The sequence below is a fragment of the Tursiops truncatus genome, chromosome 7 (assembly GCF_011762595.2).
Source record: "Tursiops truncatus isolate mTurTru1 chromosome 7, mTurTru1.mat.Y, whole genome shotgun sequence".
In the NCBI taxonomy this organism is placed as follows: Eukaryota; Metazoa; Chordata; class Mammalia; order Artiodactyla; family Delphinidae; genus Tursiops; species Tursiops truncatus.
In genome coordinates this window covers 88,196,561-88,217,018 of record NC_047040.1, presented here as the reverse complement: position 1 = coordinate 88,217,018, position 20,458 = coordinate 88,196,561, and the positions used below count along the sequence as shown (strand labels likewise).

At 35.3% G+C, this 20,458-nt stretch overlaps 1 protein-coding gene across 1 annotated transcript in view; it reads right to left on the bottom strand.

The window, feature by feature from the left end:
- LRP1B (LDL receptor related protein 1B) overlaps positions 1 to 20,458 on the bottom strand; it is a 1,432,692-nt gene that overhangs the window by 987,816 nt on the left and 424,418 nt on the right. The gene's annotated exons all lie outside the window — the stretch shown is intronic.

The following is a 20,458-nucleotide window of genomic DNA, read 5'->3' as shown; positions in this document are numbered from 1 at the left end:
ATTCTAGCTGGCCATTTACTATTCTAAATTTAAGTTATTTTGGACAAGATAACAAATCTTTCTCTGTAACAATGCGTTGTCCATAACTGCATAGCTGGTTTGTTATGAAGACTTAAGAAATCGAGTATTAAAACTATCATAACAGTACTTGATAGCTGAGAGTTGTAAAAATTTCTCTCTGATGTTTATCTTTTAGCTGGTGGGGTCTCAGCATTACCCTGAAGGCCCAGAGTGCCATTCTTTGTGACATATATCTTGAATTGCTAACAATGAACATTTTAATCAATCTGGACAATTTTTGCACTGTAGATACACCTCCGGCTATCAAAAAACAAACCAAAACAAAAACCACTGATCGTTAACTTCTGATATTTTCCAGACTAAATTTGACTTTCTAGAACAGGATTTATGTGGATCAACTGGACTCATCCATTCTATTACTGAAACATTTGACAGACATTAATTAGATCAGCTATGTGTGAGGCACTGTACTAGGAATTATATTAATACAAAGACACCTAAATTATATTGTTTGTTCTCAATCAAGCTAGAAAAAAATGAGTTATGAACACAAATATGCTCAAAGCAATAAGAAATGACAAGGGTTAGAAGATAAGAGCTAGCTTATTAGGATGGTTTTAATAAAGAGATCAAATTTAAAGTAAATCTTTATGGGCAATTTTTTAGAAATAGGTAAGTGGTGGGAGAGGCCAATAAAAGAATGATGAATTCTTTGAAACTTTTTCCCACTTTAAGCATAAAGCAGAAGCCTTTATTCTCTCTCATGTGGCTCTTTCAGAAGGTACAGACATTGGCTCTCTTATCCAACTTTCAGAAAGTAGAGGTCATAATAAAGGCTTGGAAGAGGAACAGTGAGAAGTGTTTGAGGAGCAGTTTACATATAGAAATAAGAATGATACTTCAAAGGTTAGTTCAAGTAATCAGGAGCTCTTTTGAGAGATGAACTTTGTACTTGCCAAAATATCCTAAAACAACTTAAATCTCATGTTTTTATTTGTTGAGATTAGGTCACTTACCTTACAAATGCTTCATTTAAAAACCTGCTGATAAGAGCCCCACTTTCAGACCCTGTAAACTGTAACTGGAGAAGGTGCCCATATGGTTTCATTTATTTAAAAACTAAATCACTGTGATAAACTTACATTCATTAGAATCCCAAGGGAATAAGAGCTTTTGAGTATTACTGTAGCTTTCTTATAATGCAGAACATTTGAGCAAAATTAAACTGTTTCATTTTTCCTTCTGCTTAACATAACAAGGATTCATATTGAAATAGATCAAAAGTTGTATTATGTCTTTCTCTAGATCAAATAATGTTGACATACATTTCAACAGAGTGCTCTTAATTCTAACATCCAAGGGCCATATTGTATACTTGAGTAGAGCAAAGTGACATAATTTTATAATACAATAAGCACATATGGTTATTCTTGAGGGTAAAAGCCTATTTTTTCATTATTTTTCAAGAACTTCTCCTACAATACCTTTATTCTGAACCATTAACATTGTCAAGTCAGGGACATTCTGTAGTCTCTAAAAGGTGATTTTGTTTTCTACTCTTGGGGAAAAGTACCCTCAGGACATTTTCATGTGAGTCAAATCCAAATAAGCTGACATTGTGAGGAGTTTTTGTTTGTTTGTTTGTTTGTTTTTGTTCTTTTAGCAGCATGTCATACAATGTATCAGGTATACTGAAACTGAAGGGAGGTTTATACATTTAGGTGAGAAAATGCATGCACAGTTATGTCAGCCTAGTATCCTCTTGGGAGCTGCTTAGTAAACAAAATTGTTACAAATGAATTTGACCTTAAATAAGGAAGCATATTTTTATCAATCAACTGTAACCAACATTGACTTTGGGGATTAGCCAAATTTTTGCATACATATTTAGCTAGTGCTTTTTCTCTCAACTGAGAAAGTGCTTTTTCTCTCAACTGAGAAAGTTATGATGTACATCCTCATCCTCTTGACATTCTACCTACAGGCCTTGCTATTTCAAGTAAAATTAAAGAAAACCTACACATCTCCACCCATGCCTACTCCTTCATTGTTTATTATTCAATGATTCAATGGAATATCATATGAGGGTTTTGTTTCATGCATGCAAGGAATAACGATGGCCTTGTATACTGTGTGTTTCCAAGGATTTAGAGTGAGAATTGTCTTCAAAAACACTCTGCCTAAAGAACCTCATTTTCTGAGGATCTATAAGACATAAGAAAATGATTTCATAGAGCTCCCTCTTTCCCTCTTCCTTTTCTTAAAACTTTGCTCTTCGTTGAGAACTTCATTAAACAAATTTTTATTAACTTCATTTATTTATAAACTTTAATTACTTATAAAGTATGTGCCATAAAAAAATATCATGTGGCAGATTAGTGTTAGGATCGGAGAATTAAGGGCAAACAAGGCAGTTCCTGATATTACAGACCTCAGTACTCTCAGTTAAAGCCTTTGCGGGGCCAGTCCTCATCTAGTTACCCAAATCATTTCAGCAACCCTTAGCTGTTTGAGTTAATATTGAATACATTAAAAAAATAAATACATTGGCTCATAAAACTAAAAATTCAAGAAATCAGGCACAGCTTTCTTCAAGGGGTGAATATCATCAGAGTTCAGCTTTTCTAAATTTCACAGCTCTGACTTTGGCTGTACTGGTTTAATAGTTACACTCCATAAAGGATTTCTCAACAGCTGAAAGTTTAGATAATCTAAAGAAAGAATACAAGCTCTTCTTCTAACAATATCAAAAATAGTTCATTGCTGCTCGTTGGTTTTAAGTAGCTCATAGGCCCATCTCGGAACCAACAGCTCTGGTCATTGTAAATATAATTTTGTGACTGGCCAGACTGTGTGTTCACCCCTGGGGCCATAAGCAAGGTAAAACCCACCAGAAGTAGGTGAGTTGAGAGTTGTGACAGCCATGAAGGTGCACCACTCAGAGCTCTTAGTGAAGGTGCATAATTGACTGACAATCCCAGATGCTGCCCCTTTGGATTTACCACCGCGTCTCTGCTGCGACCATGCTTCACATGTGTTCATCCCAGAGAGGTGCTGAACCCAATGAGGAGCAGGGGGACTAGTGCAGTCCTAGGAGACAGAGGACTCCTTTAATGGGTGGCATTGGCTCAGGTATCCCCTATTGGCTTAGATGAACCTTTTTTAGAATGATGCTATGATCTGAGACTCTTCCTGTTCCATTCCTCTTTCCTCAACCCCATACCATAGGTGCCAAACTGATGACAGTCTGAAAGTTCTACTCGCTTTTTCTCTCACCCTCCTCCAATAAATCTAATGCATGCTTAATCTTGTTTTAGTGTCATCTTCTTGGAGGACCCAGATTAATGCAAGAATGTATATAAAAAGTGGTCTTCCAGTGAAAAATTTGGGTTCTATTGGCAAGAGGGTGGTGTATAGAACCTGTGAGGCAAAAATAATAGATATGAACTCGGGTGTATCTACAAAATGACCTCTCATGTTTTAAATAAACATTTGTTCTCTATATGTTCTTATGAATTTCCTCAAAACATCAAACAATTTTGCTGCATTATGTCTCCCTGAGGTTAAAAGTGCCTTTAAAGAGAGGATTATATGCCTTTGTTTCCCTATAAAACTTTTGCAACCGTAACAATGATAAGCTACAAAATATATGCTCATGAAAAAAGTTTTCAGCTGTCTGGAAGGTCCTCTGGATTAATAAAACACTAAATAACCATTATTTTATCAAAATACCTATGATGAAGAATCCTTTCCAGGTTATAAGGTTATCTTGGCAAGTATTTGATTTACATCTTTCTTACTGCTCACACCTGGAATTTTCTCTGTTGGTTTTGAAATATTGTAAAAATTGTCCCCCCAAAATCCTAGAATATAAAAATATAAAGAAAATTCCCCAATCCTTTCATATCTCTGAAGCATATAGATGAATACACAGTAACCTTTTTTCCATTGGTCTTTTATGCCTCAGACAGTATGAAAGTGAATTCTAAAAACTTATATTTTAAAATCTGTAGTCGACAAAGCAATCTCACCTACATTATCTAGGCATTTGGTAGGGAAAGCAGCTATTTTAGTATATTTTATAAGAAAGAAAATTTAAATAGAGAGAAAGTAAATGACTTGTTCAAAGCCACACAACTAATCCTAGCAGTATGTTCTTCTGACTTCTAGACTTGTAAAGGAAATTACATCACCTCCTCTCAAATTAACATTTTGGGCGCCCACAGGAGGCAACACCCCTTCTACGGGGATTCCCGTGTCAAAATTGGCATTGACTACTGAAGCCTGGAAATTTTAGAAATACTAACATCAGAAAATATTAAACCAGTGAATTTTTTATACCTTAAGTCCTGTTCCTTTGAAGCTTTCTACTTCTGAGCCTGAGCCCTGAATTTTCTCAATCCCGGGTAAGAGAGGACAGACATGTTTCCCTTTAACCAATGTAATGAGATTTATGAATGGGCAAAAGGACAGATTTCTCTAGTACAGTACTTTTCTAATACACCATAGTACAGCAAATACTAAGCCAGAGGTGTGCGTCCCTAGAACAGAACACATGTTTAATATAGAGATGCAAAAGAAAATCTCTACCTATCTGATATAGGAAAATCTGGGGGGAAAAGAGAGGAAGTCTTTTTACTTTGCTGAATCTGAGTTTTTCCTCTGTGAAATGAGCCTATTTTGACCTAGCTTGTCATGAAATAAATTCTATAAAATCTGGATAAGGCATCATACCTACAGTTCTACTTCTTTTTCCTTGGCAATGTTTCGTAATGCTTACTCAATGACCAATTTTGTTATGAACTTTTCACCAGCATACTTCACTCCCATAGATCATTTATACAATACCTAAATAGAAATAAAAAGTAGAGATTTGTTTTTCTACAGTCGATATTTGTTTTTCTACATTAAGTCCTTGAATTTTTTTTTTTAATGAAGTATTTTAGAAAAATTCATTGCCTGGTAGTTTTCAGCTAAAGTCTGTGTCTGAAAGTCATTAGCAGAATGTTCTTACTGTTATGTATTATTCCTGTTCAGACTACTTGTTTTCTACTGAAAATGAATGGGTCAAAGCCACTAATTCCACTGACTGCAGCATTTCTCAGTCAGATCAATGCAGTGCGTTTTTTATGATAGGCACTTAGGCTGCTTCCATATCTTGGCTATTATAAATAATGCTGCTATGAACACTGGGATGCATATGTCTTTTCAAATTCGTGTTTTTGTTTGCTTAGGAGTGGAATTGCTGGATCATATGGTAGTTCTATCTTAATTATTTGAAGAACCTCTACACAGTTTTCCATAGTGGCTATACCAATTTACATTCCCACCAACAGTGAACAAGGGTTCCCTTTTCTCCACATCTTCACCAACACTTGTTATTTCTTGTCTTTTTGATGATAGCCATGTGACTGGTGTGAGGCCAGCATTATCATATACCAATACCAGACAAAGGCACTACAAAAAAAAGAAAATTACAAGCTAATATCCCTGATGAACATATATGCAAAATTCCACAACAAAATATTGGGAAGCCAAATTCAATGATACATAAAAAGGGTCATACATCATGATCAGGTGGGCTTTATTCTAGGGATGCAAGGATGGTTCAATATCCACAAATCAACCAATGTGATACACCACATTAATAAAACAAAGGATAAAAATCACGTGATCTTATCAATAGATGCAGAGAAAGCACCTGACAAAATTTAACATCCTTTCAATAATAAAAACTCTCAAGGAAGGTGGTATAGAGGGAATATACCTTAACAAAATAAAGGTCATTTATGACAAACTCACAGCTAACATCACATTCAATGGTAAAAAGCTGAAAGATTTTCCTCTAATATCAGGAACAAGACTAGGATGCCCACTCTCATCATTTCTTTTTAATATAGTATTGGAAGTCCTAGACACAGCAATCAGATAAGAAAAAGAAATAAAAGGCATACAATTTGGAAGGAAAGAATTTAAACTGTCACTATTTGTAGATGACTTGATACTATATGTAGAAAACCCTGAAAACTCTACCATAGAACTATTAACACTAATAAAATTCAGTAAAGTTGCAGAATGCATTATTTAAAATATGAAGTATGTTGCATTTCTATACATTGATAATGAACTATCAGAAAGAGAAATCAAGAAAGCAATCCCATTTATAACTGCATCAAAAATAACAATAACTAGAAATAAATTTAATCAAAATTGTACTCTGAAAACTATAATACATTAATGAAGGAAATTGAAGACAATACAAATAAATGGAAACAGATCCCTTGTTCATGGATTGGAAGAATGAATATTGTTAATATATCCTTATGTCCTTACTACCCAAAGCAATCTACATAGTAAATGCAATCCCTATCAAAATACCCAAAACATTTTCATAGAACTGGAACAAATCATCCTAAAATGTTTATGGAACCACAAAAGACCCCAAATAGCAAAGCAATCTTGAGAAAAATGAACAAAGCTGGAGGAATCATGCTCCCTGACTTCAGACTACACACTACAAAGCTACAGTAATCAAAACAGTATGTTACTGGCTCAAAAACAGAGATATAGATCAATGGCATAAAGAGCACAGAAATAAATCCACACACTTATGGTCAATTAATCTATGATGAAGGAGGCAAGAATATAAAATGGGGAAAAGACAGTTTGTTCAATAAGTGGTGCTGGGTAAACTGGACAGCTACATGTAAAAGAATGAACAAAGAACATTTTCTCACACCACATACAAAAATAAATTCTCCCTAATAATATGAACCAGCCTGTCATTCACAGGATGTAACAGGTATTCATGATTCTTGTGTTTGCTTATGTTTTTTATTGCACTAGGAATATGTTACTCCTCCATTTTTCACTTGACTCCTATGCCCTCATCTTTAAAGACTCACAGCAGTTGCCATCCTTTCCAGAATATTTTCCCTGAATCTTAGATTGGGACTAAATATGCTTCTTCTGGTCTCCTTACGTACAGTTTTCAAGAGAATTGTTTTATCCTAGATGTTATGTTTATAAAATCTTCCTCCCCAATTAGACTGTAAGCTACCCGAGGGCAAGAATTTTGCTATTTCATGTGTGTCATCCTACCACTGCCAGGGGTAGTGTCTATGATAATATAGAATTTCAAAAAAAAACCATTATTTGAACATATATTGAACTTTCTAAAGTAAACTATCTGAGTCCATGATGGACTAGAGATTAAGTCTCAGCCAATTTCAGGCTTTTCTTGTACTATATTTTGGGTTCGAACCTTGGCTTTACGATTTGCTAGATGTATGATGGTAACCAGATTACATGTCTCTCATTACCTCAGTTTTCTCATTTGTAAAAGGGGGATGAATATAGGACCTATTTCAAATGGTTGTTTAAGGACTGAATGAGGTAAAACATGGACAACACAGAATTGTGGCTAAAACACAAAAAAAATCTTGCTTTTTAAAAAAATTCATGATGCTACATAATTGAAAGATAATCAAAAGTTATTCTAACTAGGACCCAGCAGACTTAGTTTATAATCTTGAATCTTTTATTAATTTGGGATATTTTCTTACCCTCAGTTGTCTCTTCTATAGAATATTAGAAGCCATTGTTGACCTATCTCTTCCACTTTAACTGTTTTGTAAAGATCAAATATTATTAACAGTACTAATTATAGTTGTCATATATTGATGCCTTCCTGTAGGTCAAATACCATGGGAAAGGTTTTCCTGACATTATTTAATTTTATCTTCATAAAGATTATATTGGCTAGGTATTATTATTTAACTTTTATGGAAGAAAAACTGAGACTTAAATAGTTCTATCAACTTGTCCAAAGCCAGAGAGTTGATAAGTTGTAGGTTAATATTTAAACCCATGTCTCTGACTCCAAAATCCATCCCCTGAATCACTGTCCGAAGATAAAATATTTAAAAATATAAGATTCTACATAAAGCAATATGATGATTGTTATTTATCAACACTATTAATAGTTGCCAGTTTCAGTGATCATCATTCTGGTTTCATTCTTATAAACTAGAAAGGTTGCCATAATTCCATTTTCAGCAACAAAAAATGATTCTAAGCATGTTCTGTGAGTGAAACATTGGATACCAGTTTTAAGGAAATTAAAAAAAATTATGACAGTATCAGGTGCTTCAAATTGCATATATTCAAGTTGAAACATTATTAAAAATGTATCACTAATCAAAGGTTTTTTAGACCTGTATGCCAACAAGTACAAGGCCACTACATTTATCATTTTTATATTCTAAAGATGATAACGTTTTCCTTTCCCTTTTTTTGCCTCATCTTTTTAATATAACTCTTAAATGGGACCTACATGAAATCTGGACCTATGATTGTCACCATTTTACCCTTGGTCTTTCAAGAGAAAAGAATAAAGGATATTCTGGCATTACCCAACTTTCAGGGATTGCTAGGTCAAGAAGTTACTAACAAAAATCATTTGAATTAATTTTTTTTTCTTTTTTCATACACGGGATTTTTTATTCCTAGAATATCCTTCCTTAGATATTAGCTCTACAGGATGAGTGCTTAAGTGTTCTGAAAATATTCACCACCTGCTTCAAAAGATGCTAATGGGAGAAAATGAATACAAATGTTTTATAATTAGAAGACTGTGGCTCACTGGAAAGGGGACATATAAACCCAAAAAGGGAAGTGGAAAACTTATGTATCAATGCAGGTTTTAAGACAAAATCTTTTTTTTTTTTTTGTAGTGGATACAAAACGAGGCAAAGATACATATTTTTAACTTTAAAATTAAATTATCCTGGTAATGAAAAAAAAAAGGTTTTTTGTATTATTTGCTTACATACATTAAGACATAAGAATGGTGAGGGGTTGAGTTATTGCTGTAACTGCCACATATTTTTTAGACCAGAATGTCTACTGAGGTATACCTATTAGAAGTATTATGTATGCCTCTCTATATGTATTATGTATGCCTATTATGTATGTCTCTCTATACTAGTTTTCTCAATGAGTCACCTAAAGTACAGACATCAAGGGCTGAAGTTCCAGAGCTAATAAGTGGCAAAGTCAGGGTTTGAATAAATCATTCAGGCTCCTTAATCCATAAAATTTCCTTCTATGCCACGCTGCTTACATCAAGTTTTTAATAACTTTATATATTTCCTATTGATTTGTTTTTCATTCTTGGGGCTGTACTATGAATGGGCACAGAATAGAAGAACTAGAATGAGAAATTTATAGATTGGATCTAGTGAAACTATTAGGTCACATGAGTCAAAGCAAAAAGAGAGGAGACAGGTATGTGCCTTGTGTATGGGCAATCAGAGGCCGAGGCCCACTGGATTATATAGCAGGAATCATTAATCTGAGCCAGGAGACTGGAGGATTGAAGAGAGAGCAGGAAAGCTGAAGCAAAATGCAGTCTATGGCTTTGCGACTATAAGCATTCCCTGGGAATCTGTTATAAATGCATAATTTCAGGCCCCAATGCAGACTCACAGAATCAGAATTAAAGTTTGAGAAGCAGTAGAATATGGCTCTAGACAACAAAATTTCAAATAGACATAAAAGTCTTAATAATAAGCAACAGCTCTCTGAAGAAATAATAAGTAGACAGCAAGAATGGGCAGTGATACAAGGTAGCATTTCTTGTATATGCTTTAACTACCTGTAGAACCAGTATCAGATTGAAATTGGCATGCTTTCAACTTAAAATCAATTTAAAAGACTTGCTCTCAAATAATTTTTTCTCCTGAGGAGAGTCAAAGTTTAAAAGCAAAAAAAAAATCTACAATATAAATCTTCTCAAAACTCTGGCCATCTTCCCCTTTGATCACCCTTTTCCACTTATAGTTTTGTGAGTAACTGACTTCTGTGACTTCTGTGTATATCTGGCAGAGGAAAAAATCCCCTTCACTTTTGAATAGTTTGGTATAATGCCTGTTAAAGTGGAAAAAGCAATCAACTATTTCTTTTGATTACTTGCAATTTGGTAGCCAATTTTATTACAAGCCCAACATGAGACACACCAGGCAGCCCTGTTTGCTGACTGTATCAATTATTTTTCAAATTGTTCAACACATTTCAAAGTCTCAGCATATAAATTCCTTGCTTCTTTTTTCTACATAAGGGTGAGGAAAGGGTACATAAATCTTTAGGAAATGAGGCCCTTGAAACAGTCAGAATAATGTTATTGTCAATATACTAAAAGTTGCCTTAACACTTCTGTAAAATTCTTATAAAAGGAAAAATGTCTTTAATAAATGCAGTGACCGATATAAATATAAGATTATACATACGTTTTCAAATGTTCTAAATAAAAGGCTTTATGCAGAACTTCACTAATTCATTTGTTCTCTGTAATGAGGGAATCCAGCTATTTCATTAGTATAATTTTATTGCTGACCCATCAAAGGAAAAGAAAGTACTGAATGTTGGAATTATTTTAGCTCTCTAGTCTTCATCAAGGAAGGAATTCAAAATAGTGCCATTTCAGAAGTGCTGGTCTTTCAGTAATAACCATTTTGAGCTGACATGACTTAAATAGTTCCATTTTTGGTCCAGATGCCTTTTTGAAAAGAAAACAAAACAAAACCCAGGAACTTAGAAAAAGTGTTAAAGAAACATTTTACGCTCAAATGAAGAGTCTGCCCATAGATATGCAAACAAGCAAGGATTATAGTCGAGTTTTGATGCCCAGATAAAACAATGTCCAGGTGGTCAAAATGATCCAGTGATTAGAAGGATCTAGATTTTTGTTCTAAAATGTAAATCCATGGCAAACATAAGGAAAATGTAGCATTTATATAGGAGTTAACATATATTAACTCGTAAGTCTCACCATGAGTTTGGTAACATTGGTATCTCCATTGTACAGTTGGGGAAACTCTAGCTGCCTTTGCTTCCCAGGACTCCCAGAGCTCTCTTAGACTGAGAGAGACAGCTGGAGTCTACCTGGGGGAATCCTCCTTATGCGACAGCTGGGGCAATCGAAAGGCTTAACGCATTTGTTTTATGACTATCAAGGAACATTGTCCTTTGTTACCTGACATCCAGTGTCTTGAAAACTGTTGTTTCATATATTTTGTCAGTTTCGTTATTTTAGGTGAAAGGATAAACCACATCCCTGTCACTTCCTCTTGGCTGGAAGTGGGAAGTCTCTTATTAACATCTAAATGAGATGGTATCACTCCTCCGCTTAAAAATCTTCACTTCCCATTTCATTCAGTAACAGCCGAAGTCCTAATGCAGGTCTACAAGTCCTTATGTTAACTGGGTCCTGTTACCATTCAGAACTCACTTTACTACTACTCTCCCATTCATGTAGCTCTAGCCACAATGAGTCCCTTGCCTTTTGCTAAATAAGTTAGGTAGGTTCTCTTCTCAGGACTTTGCCCTTGATGTTTCCTCCGTCTGGTGTTCTTTCCCTAGATAATCACATGGCTGGCTCTTCAAATATTACATTCTCATCATGGAATGCTGTGGTCATGCTATCTAACCTTACAACCTAATCTGAAGCTCCTTATTCCCCCATTCCTTCATTTTTCGTCTTAGCACTTATTACTCTATATACTATATATATTTAACTTTTCTAAACATCTTATTGTATCAAGTCTAATCCTGGCTTGTCTTTTACACATGCTACATTCTAAGCCAGGTATATTTATTTTTTTCATTTCATTTGTATTCTGGTAATGTGGTAAGAATTTAAGTGGTAACTGTAATGACTAAAAAAGTCAATAGAAGTCAAACTTTAACACAATGCAATCTCAATTCTTTCCAAAAAAGCGGAGTAGATACTTCATTCAGTAGGTTAAAGAATTTTGATTATTTTATCCATTGGGACTTGTACGTATGTGTTAAATTAACTATATGGCAATCTCTTACCATTCTCTGAATAAAATAACAGTAGGGAATTACAACAAAGATAACTTAAAAGCTCCCGAACTATACAAAAACCTATTCCCTTCTTCACGTAAAGGTATATTTGCTTTCAGATATCCATGTAAATCAGATTTAATTTAATGCATTTTTAGGTTTTCATAAAATCAGCTCAGTTTAAGAAACTACTATGACATGAAATTTACTTTTCAGATAGAGCAAGAAAAGTAGCAGTACTCTAGAGTACCATACTATGGTTTATATCTGACAAAGAGCAATCATTCAGCTACTCGTATTTTCATCAAGTCTATTTGTACTTTTGGCTGCAATCGGAATCCAGCAATAATTCTGGCAGTATGACAAGCTAAGAATGGAGTTTCTTAACTTAATCTCCCTTAAGAGATTAAGAAACCTTAATCTCCCAAAAGTTGAACAGAAATAAGTACCTAAAATAACATGTCTAAAACATTTCTTGAGATAATGACATAGCACTTCAGAAAACAGAATGGGCCTATCAAATCAGACCAGGTACTGAACACCAGTCTAAGTAAATATAGTCTATTACACCCACATCAGACTGGGTTAAACCTAGAATGAACACATACGTCTCAGAGTGCTCTTCATACTCAGTGTGATTTGTAAAGGCATAGAGATTCAGATAAAATTGCCACGCTTACTGCCATGTCTATGCAACGGCTTTTCCCATTGTCCAGGTAAAAGTGCCAAATATGTGCCCGTAAGATTAAAAACAAAAAAAGCAAAAAATCTTAGTAAGGTGGGAAATGGGGTGGAGGAAAAAAAAGTAGAAGACAGTGCAAATAGACCTTGAACTGTATACTGGAAACAGCAAATGACTACTCTGTGATATTAAAATATCCTATTTTTTAAGGAGAGAATTATTATTTTATTTAGTAAATTAAATTTCAAAGCAAAGGGTTAAAGAAAATACAATAATCAAATATTAATAGTCTGGAGTTTAAGATCTTATTTTGTAGTAATGATTTAGATGATTAATCAGAGTGTTTTTGTTGTTCTTGTTGTTTTAAACAATATTAGTTATAGAGCTCAATTAAGGGCAAGAAGTTTGCTTCAGAGGTCACCCATGAAATATTTGCCATTGAACGTGTCAAATAATTTTGTTGGAAGAAAATCAAACTATAGGATACTCCCAAGGGTCCAATATGTTGTACCGTGAGCTTTATTTCACACTGTTACATAATCTTGATGCTTACTTCAACAGCTTCAAGAAACATTTGTGATACTGATATGTAAACAGAGGTCTAGCGCCCTTGCTTCCTCTGGTTTCTTCCCACCCAGTTCTCTGTCCAGGGTGCACACTCCTTGTAACGGCATATGATGCAAGAACCCCAGACAGCATTAGACAAGGCTGAAGGGAGGCCTGACTTGGGCGAGAGGGCTTGATTTCTTTTCACGCCACCCTTCTTTTGCAGCTTTATTTTTTGACCCTGAAGAGAATTTATCTGGAGTTTCATGAGCAACAAGAGTATACTTCCATTTCATGCCCACAGTGAGATCAGGCAGTGATTTCCACATCAGAGCTCGCAACAGAAATGTTGGTTGTATCCTGCCCCCAGATCTCAGTGACCCTTTTGAAATGCTCAGAAGAATTAGTTCTGTGCAGAAAGAACCACGTGATGGGAAGGTGCTGAGATTTGGACAAACACGGAGTGCTTGGAGGGGCTGGAGCACAGGGTTCATAACTGGAGGGCAGGGGAGGTGGGGGGAGGGCAGGGCAGAGTACATGAGGCTGCACAGACAGATGGCAGCTGGGCTGTGGACCTTTGAATGCCAGGCTGCTCCACAGGTAGCAGGAAGCCATGACCAGTCTTTGAAGAGATGAGTGTTAGGGTGCGTTTTAAGATGATCATCACTCTGGGAGTAGTGGGCTAGATGAAATCACAAGGCAGAGATTTGAGACCATTTTGGTAACATTCCTTTAAGCCAGGATAAAAATGTATATGGTAGTGAACACTTATATGCAGCTTCTAGGTGCCAGGCCCTGTTCTAAGCACTTACATGAAGTAATTCATTTATTCCTCACAACAACTCTATGAGATAAATGCTATCATCCCCACTTTACAGTTAAGAAACAGGCCCAGAAAGGATAAGTGACATTTTAAAGGTGACACAGTGAACACATGGTGATGGAAGGATTTGAAAATGGGCAGTCCAGACCCATGGGCCATGCTCAGAACCAAAATAAGTGTAAGTCACAGGCTAAGATCTAGACCAGGGTTCAGCAAACTTCTTCAATACAGTCAATATTTTAGATTTTGAAGACTATACAGTCTTTGTCACAAATACTCAGCTCTACTTTGTACTGTGAAAGGTGGCATAGATAATATGTAAACAAATTACAGAGACAAATGTGAATTTCATATAATTTTCTTGTGTTATTAAATACCTTGCTTTTTATTTTTCTCTACCATTTAAAAATGTTAAAAACCTTTTTGGATATCAACAAACTGATTTTAAAGTTTATATGGAGAGGCCAAAGACCCAGAATAGCCAACAGAATATCGGAGGAGAAGAACAAAGTCGGAGGACTGACACTGACCAACTTCAAAAGTTACTATAAAGCTATGGGGTGATACTGGCAGGATAATAGAAACATAGATCCATGGAACAAGAGCAAGCGCCCAGCCATAGTCCCACATAGAGTCAACTGCTCTTTGACAAGAGTGCAAAGGCAGCAAAATGGAGAAAAGACAGTCTTTTCAATGAATGATACTGGAATAACTAGATGTCCACATGAAAAAAATCAATGTAAAAATCATTCTTAGCTCACAGGTCATACAAAAAGAGGTAGAAGGCTGGATTGGGCCCATGGGCCACTGCTTGTGAGCCAATGTCTGATCTAGACACTATTTTTTTTAATAATTTTTATTGGAGTATAGTTGCTTTACAATGTTGTGTTAGTTTCTACTGTACAGCAAAGTGAATCAACTATACATACACATATATCCCCTCTTTTTTGGATTTCCTTCCCATTTAGGTCACCACAGAGCACTGAGTAGAGTTCCCTGAGCTATACAGTAGGTTCTCATTTAGTTATCTATTTTATATACAGTATCAATAGTGTATATATGTCATTCCCAATCTCCCAATTCATTCTGCCCCCCTGATCTAGACACTACTGAAAACAGGTCATCAAGGTGAAATGCGAAGATGGCATCTCTGGTGATCAGCAATAGCTCTTAGCCCTGGGCATCCCAGATGGGAGCCTGGGATCTACCTCTAGATTACCACGCTGGTTGCTGCTGCCACAGCTCCTCACTGGGCTTTGCCAGCACCTTCACAAATAGAAGAACACAGGTGCTAGAGTGACTCTCCCCTGGTATTTGAGAAATGTCTCACTCAGCACATCTCCTGGTCCTCCAGGCTTCATGCCTGAGAAATAAAAAGTTGCTCCTCAAAGAAAACTTTTTGTTTCTGCTGAAAATAGCAGTTTTCTTTAAAAAAATTAAAAAAGATTTTTATGATCATGGATATGCTCGTACTCTATAATTTATATATTTCTAAAAATTGAAAAATATAAGCAGAAGATCTAGCCCAGTGCCTGAACAAAGTGTATACTGAAATACGTTAATTTTGATGAAAGATGTTGTTTTATTGTCAATCCAGAGACAAAACCTTACAAAATCTATGGGATATAGCAAAAGCAGTTGTTAGAGGGAAGTTCATAACGACACAGGCCTTCCTCAAAAAACCAGAAAAATCTCAAATTAGCAACCTAACCTACCACTTAAAAGAACTAGAAAAAGAACAAACAAAACCCAAAGTCAGCAGAAGGAAGGAAATAAAAAATATCAGAGAGGAAATAAAATAGAGATAAAAAACAATAGAAAAGATCAATAAAACCCAGAGCTGGTATTTTGAAAAGGATAAACAAAATCAACAAACCTCTACCTAGAGTCACCAAGAAGAAAAGAGAGTGGACCCAAATAAACAAAGAGGAGAAATAGCAACAATACCGTAGAAATATAAAATATCATAAGAAAATACTTTGAGCAGTTATATGCCCACAAATTGGACAACACAGAAGAAATGGACAAGTTTCTAGAAACATACTGCCTGCCAAAAATTGAGTCAAGAAGAAACAGATAATTTGAACAGATCAGTCACTAGAAGTTAAATAGAATCTGTTAAAAAAGAAAAAAAGAATCCCTGTAAACAAAAGTCCCGGAGCAGATGGCTTCACTAGGAATTTCTACAAAACACACAAAGAACTTATACTGATCCTTCTTTAACTCTTCCCTAACTCTAATGACTCCCAAGATCATTCTATGAAGCCACCATCACCCTGATACCAAAACCAGACAAAAACACTACAAGAAAAGATTACAGGCCTGTATTTTTGATGAATATAGATGCAAGAATCCTCAATAAAATGTGAGCAAACCAAATCCAACGATACATAAAAAGGATCATACGCCATGATCAAGTTGGATTCATTCAAGGATCACAAAGATAGTTCAATGTATGCAAATCAATGTGATACACCACATTAACAAAAGAAAAGACAGAAGCCACAAAAGACAGAAGCCATATGATCGTCTCAATAGATGCAGAAAAATCATTTGATAAAACTCAACATCCATTCATAATAAAAACACTCACCAAAGTGGGTATAGAGGGAACGTATCTCAACATAATAAAAGTCATTTTAGGACAAACCCATAGCCAACATAGTAACAGTGAAAAGATGAAAGCTTTCCCACTAAATTCTGGAACAAGACAAGGATGCCCACTCCCACCACTTCTATTCAACATAGTATTGGAAGTCCTAGCAACAGCAATCAGACAAGAAAAAGAAATAAAAGGTATCCAAATTGGAAAGGAAGAGGTAAAACTGTCATTATATGCAGAGGACATGATATTCTATATAGAAAACCCTAAAGATGCCCCACAAAAACTAGTAGAACTAATAAATGTATTCAGCAGCGTAGCAGGATACGACTAATGTACAGAAATCTGTTGTATTTCTTTACACTAACAATGAAATATCAGAAAAAGAAAGCTAAAAAATTCCATTTAAAAACATGTCAAAAAAAAAAACAAAAAACCTAGGAATAAACTTAACTGAGGAGGTGAAAGACTTATATGCTGAGAACTATAAAACACTGATAAAGGAAACTGAAGGTAATTCAAAGAAATGGAAAGATATCCCATGCTCTTGGATTGGAAGAATTAATATTAATAAAATGGCCATACCACCCAAAGCAATCTATAGATTTAGTCTAATCCCTATCAAATTACCTATGAAATTTTTCACAGAACTAGAACAAATAATACTAAAATTTATATGGAAACACAGAAGACCCCAAATTACTAAAGCAATCCTGAGGAAAAAGAACAAAGCAGGAGGCATAACCCTCCCAGACTTCAGACATTTCTACAGAGCTCCCATAATAAAAACAGCATGGTATTGGCACAAAATCAGATCTATAGACCAATGGAACAGAATACAGAGCCAGAAAGAAACCCATACCCCTACGGTCAATTAATCTTTGACAAAGGAGGCAGAATATACAATGAAGAAAAGACAGTCTCTTCAGCAAGTGTTGTTAGGAAAACCAGACAGCCTCATGAAAATCAATGAAATTAGAACCCTCCCTCACACCATATACTGATACCAAAATAAACCCAAAATGGTTTAAAGACCTAAATATAAGACATGACACCATGATACTCCTAGAAGAGAACATAGGCAAAACATTCTTTGACATAAATCATAGTAATACTTTTTTAGATCAGTTTCTCAAGGCAAAAGAAATAAAAGCAAAAATAAACAAATGAAACCCAGTTAAACTTAAAAGCTTTTGCATAGCAAAGGAAAAGAAACCTTGAACAAAACAAAACAAAAAGACAACCTATGGAATGAGATAAAATATCATTGAGAACAATGTGACTGGCAAGGGATTAATTTCCAAAATATACAAACAGCTCTTACAACTCAATATCACAAAAACAAACAGCTTAATCAAAAAATGGGCAGAACAGCTAAATAAATATTTCTCCAAAGAAGATATACAGATAACCAACAGGCACTTGAAAAAATGCTCAACATCGCTAATCATTAGAGGAATGCAAATCAACACCACAATGAGGTATCACCTCACACCAGGCAGAATGGTTACCACCAAAATGTCTAAAAATAATAAATGCTGGACTTCCCTGGTGGCGCAGGGGCCAATGCAGGGGACACAGGTTTGAGCCCTGGCCAGGAAGATCCCACATGCCATGGACCAACTAAGCCTGTGCACCACAACTGCTGATCCTGGGCTCTAGAGCCTGTGAGCCACAACTACTGAGCCCACGTGCCACAACTACTGAAGCCCACGCTCCTAGAGCCCGTGCTCCACAATAAGAGAAGCCACCACAATGAGAAGTCTGTGCACCGCAATAAAGAGTAGCCCCTGCTCGCCGCCAACTAGAGAAAGCCTGTGCATAGCAACAAAGATCCAATGCAGACAAAAAATAAAATAAAAAATCTCTCGCCTTTAAAAATAATAATAATAATAAATGCTGGAGAGGGTGTGGAGAAAAGGGAACCCTCTTACACTGTTGGTGGAAATGTAAATTGGTGGAACCACTATGGAAAACAGCACGGAGTTTCCTTAAAAAGCTAAAAATACAGGTAACATATGATCCAGCAATACTGCTACTGGGCATATATCCAGAAAAGATGAAAATTCTAATTCAAAAAAGATACACACAAAAAGATACATACAGCCCAATATTCACAGCAGCTCTATTTAAAATAGCCAAGCATGGAAGCAACCTAAATGTCCATCAACAGATCAATGGAATATTACTCAGCCATAAAAAGAATGAAATATTGCCATTTGCTGCAATGTGGACGAACCTAGAGAATATCATACTAAGTGAAGTCAGACAGAGAAAGAAAAATATTATATGACATCACTTATATGTGGAATCTATAAAATAACATAAATGAATCTATTTACAAAACAGAAACAGACTCACAGACATAGAAAACAAACTTACAGTTACCAAAGGAGAAAGGTGGGTGGGAGGGATAAATTAGGAGTATGCGATTAACAGGCACACATAACTAGATAAGCAACAAGGATCTACTGTATAATACAGGGAACAATATTCAATATCTGGTAATAACCTATAATAGAAAATAGTATTAAAAACATATATATATATATATATATATATATACACACCTGAATATATATTCATATATATGTATATATAAAACTGGATATGTCTGCTGTACACCTGAAAGTAACACAATATTGTAAATCAACTACAATTAAAAAAATAGAAAGTAAAGTTATTTGGATTTGGAAAAACATTGGAAAAGGGCAAATACCGGGATAGAGAAGTTTAGAGTGGGGTTACCAAAGTGAAGGCGTATGATGTTTAATATGAGAGCAGTGAAGAGATGTAAGGAGAAACTCTGAGGAAAAAGTTACTATGAATGGGAAAAGTTACTCAGAGAGAAGGTGTGAAAGGAAATTTGGCGTATTTCAAAAGCTTGCCAGTGTTAACATTTTTCTGAACTGGAATGACTCTTTTTCTCTGAATTTTAGATAATTAATTACAGATAGTAAGAGTCCTTGAGGCATCCTGGACTTTTCAACTGACTTGGAATCAGAAATCAGAGATAAAGTTTATTTTGGTAAAAGTCTCTAAAGCTCTGATTTAAACAAATTTGGAATGAATTGGAACTATCATATCCCTCACACTTTACAAGGAACTTGGGGTTTTTCATTCCTGAAAAGTTTTGTCAGGTTGAAAACCTTTTTATAATACAAAGCCATCAATCTTGGAAAAATTAAGTCCCAGTTTAACAAATTTTGTACTTGTCAGATCAAGTCATTTTTATATAATTTCCCTCCTCAAAATATTCATAAGATCAGCCATAAACTGAACCTGTGTCAACTTGGTGTAACAGAAATGAGCACTGTATTAGGAATCAGAAAATCAAGAGAATCAAGAATCAAGATTCTTGTTTCACTCTGCCACTAACTTTTCATATGTCTTTAAGAAGTCACTTAATATTTCTTAATCAAATTTTTTATGTATAAATTATACTTTCTAAGGTTTGTTCCAAGTCAAAAATGTAATATTTTACTAAACTTATAATCTACGCCTTTTATTATACCTCGAAATCACTTTCTTTTATTTCTTTGTACCTTTCTTCTTTTCCTTAATTTCTCAAGTATTGAATGACCATCATTGCTTGCTTCAGAGCTTTTGGTAGAGATGTCTTAGATACATTTTTCTAGATTCCACATATATGCGTTAATATACGATATTTATTTTCTCTTTCTGACTTACTTTGAGATGTAGACACAGAGAATGGACTTGTGGACATGGAGTCGGGGGAAGGGGGAATGGGATGAATTGGGAGATTGGGATTGACATATATACACTACCATGTGTAAAACAGATAGCTAGTGGGAACCTGCTGTACAGCACAGGGAGCTCAGCTCGGTGCTCTGTGATGACCTAGATGGGTGGGTTGGGGGATGGGGGTGGGAGGAAGGTCCAAGAGAGAGGGGAT